Below are 2,921 nucleotides of genomic sequence, written 5' to 3'. Positions count from 1 at the left end.
GGGCACCAGGCAGTCGCGTCGACACCGGCCGGCCGGACGGCCCGCGCACGCCCCCGCGGGCCAGGAGCCGGACCGAGGCCCGACCCCCCGCCCCCGGGGGTGGCGCGGCGCGCCGGCGGCCGGTCACGACGGCTGGCCGGGACCCGACCCGCGCTGCGACAGACACGCGCGCGCCAGAACGGGGCGCCGCGGGAGACGGTCCCCCGCCCGCACGCAACGTCGCCGTCGCGCGGGTGGCGGCGGCAGACACGGAGGAGGCCGCAGCGGCCCCGGGAAGCGAGTCGCGCTCGGGGCGGGGCCCCGGTCGGGCAGCCAGAACAGGCGACGACGGGGAAGGGCTCGGGAGAAGGCCGGCGGCGGCGAGGGCCGAGGCGCCGGAGAGGCGGCGGCGGAAGGGCCGCGGCCCGCCGAGAGACGCGCTCGGGGCGAAGGAGGGAAGACAGAACCTCCCGAGGCAAGTCGGCCGCCGGAGCACACACGGGGTCTCACCGCCAGGGGCCTCCAGCACCAGGGGCGGTCCCGCGGCGCCCGGAACGGCGACTGGCCCCGTCGCCCCACGCGCAGCTCACGGGGGCTCGGCCCCGCCACGGCCAGGGCTCTCCCGCACACGGCGCCAGCGTCCCGCGCCGGGCGCCTGGCGCGCGGGCCCCACCCGACCGGAGCCGAGAGCACTTCGCCCGGGGCCACCACCGGCCTCGGTGGCCGGAGGCGACACCCGCACGGCGAGGCCCACTTCGGTCCCGGCCGGTGGGCGGCGCGGCCAGGCGTCTGCCCGGGCGGGGGAGCACCGGGGGCAGCGGGGAGCGCGGCGCGCGCCTCGACGGAGGGAGCACGGGCTCGCGGGAAGGCTCCCGGGGACGGCCTCGGGCGCGGACGGGCCACCAGGAAAACACACGCGGGATCCCACCGCCAACGACACGCGAGGGCGGTCCCACGACGCCTGGGACGCCGGCCGGCCTCAGCCACCCCTCGGCCTCCCGCGGGCCCGGCCCCACCGCCGGGGCCTACGTGAGGCGCCCCCGCCGCCGGGGGCCGCCCCGTCCACCCAGCCACCCGTCTGCCTGTCTGGTCTGCTCCGGGGCCCACGTCCCGAGGGAACGCGCCCGAGAGCGGCGGCGGCCCCCACCCATGCCCGCACGCCACCACCGGCTGCGGCTCGGGACGGGAGCGAGCGGAGAGCCAGCCGCTCGCGGCGGGGCGGAGCCCGGACGGGGCCGGGCCCTCTCCCCGCCCCAGCGCGCGACGGGAGAACCACGCGCACGCTCGCGCACACGCGCGGCCCCGCGCCCGACGACGGCCCGGCCGGGCGTGACCCTCCCCCGACTCGGAGGGGGGAGGCGCCGGCCGCGGTAGGCAAAGAGCAGCTCTGCCCACGCGCCACGGTGGTGGCGTCCGTGGCTACTACGCGCAAAGGAGGGGCGGCGGCTGGGGGGTCCGGTACCCCAAGGCACCCTCTCGGATCGCTAGAGAAGGCTTTCTCACCGAGGGCGTGTCGCCCCCGCCCATCGTCCGCCATCGGTCCCACCAAGGCGCTTACAGACACCATGGCCACGCAACGCAGGAGGGGTCTGCGGTAGAGGTAAGGCCTAGAGCAAGTCGGAGCGTCCGTGGTCAGGGCCGCGAGCCCGCGCTGCCCCGGGCTCGCCATCTCTGGCCACACTGGGCTTAGCTAGGGATCTACAAGGCCCCTGTGCGGCTCCCAAGTCAGTGCCTCCTCTCAGGCCGAGAGACCAAGGGAGGCAGAGACTGGGACGGAGGTGCCGATCAAACAGCACCTCCCAACCAAAGAGCCAGCGCCACGCCGCTGGCTCGGCCCGCCACGGTCACTCCCACACCCGCGGGGAAACCCCAGCAAGGGGAACACGCGGGCACGCGCCCGAGCCTGCCCGCCCCCACACGGCACGCCGTGGGGGGCGACGAGGCACCCGTCCACCCCGAGGGGGACGAGGGGCACGCCTCCCTTACCGACTCGACCCCTCCGCTCCTCAGACACACCAGCGCAGTGGTTACCTGAGGAGGCCGACGGGAACAGGGAACGACACCGCCACTCGGCCTCGGGCGCCTGAGGGACGACCTGGAACGCTCCAGGGGCACCGCCAACGGCCTGGGGAACGCGCTCACGCGCCCGGGAAGGCGCGCGGCGCGGCGGCAACACGGCCCGCCCCACCGCGGGGAGGGCCGCCCGCGAGACACAGCCAAGAGGCACAGGCGGAGCATCCGCCGCGTCACGGAGACCCCGACACCGCCCACGCCACGAGGCACGGGGCGGGGGAGCGAGGTCGGGCCGGATTCCGCACCCCTGCCGCCTCCCACACGCCACTCGCAGCGGGGGAGAACGGGCGAGGGGACCCGCGGGCAGAGCGAGAAGAGCGGTCCCGTTCGCCATGAACGTCCGTCCCTCGTCTGGCACGGCTTAGGCCCGGCCCGGGAGAGCACAGCATCACCACATCGGTCGGCAGCATAACGCGAGGGACCCCCGAGCAAGGGAAGGCCGGCGAGGACAGCGAGCGGAGGAGCCTGCTTCAGCCTCACCGACCCCTCTCCTCCTCCAGCAAGCGCGGGCGACCACCCCAGGACGAGAACGCCTGACACGCACTGGCACGGAGCCGGTGGGATGGGGTAAGTCGCGACCGCACCCGGGTGCCGGCGGCAGGGAGTGCACGTGGTAGAGGACCCCGCGCCCCTAACCCCGCCGCCCTCGGGTACCAGAGACCGGAGGTGGCACCACGGTCGTGGGGGCGCCTGGAACGCACAAGAGCCGGCGCGCAGGCCCCAGCGGGCGGCTCAAGCGGCGGGGGTGGAAACGGGCGTCCGGTTCTCGGCCAGAGCCCGGAGCCCTCCCCGCACACGCATCCAGGCACCCGGAAGCTCTCGGGCGACTGTCACCCGAGCAGAGCGTGTCAGCACTTACCTGGCGGCAC

The sequence above is a fragment of the Equus asinus genome, unplaced genomic scaffold (assembly GCF_041296235.1).
Source record: "Equus asinus isolate D_3611 breed Donkey unplaced genomic scaffold, EquAss-T2T_v2 contig_405, whole genome shotgun sequence".
In the NCBI taxonomy this organism is placed as follows: domain Eukaryota; kingdom Metazoa; phylum Chordata; class Mammalia; order Perissodactyla; family Equidae; genus Equus; species Equus asinus.
This window is presented reverse-complemented; position numbering follows the sequence as displayed.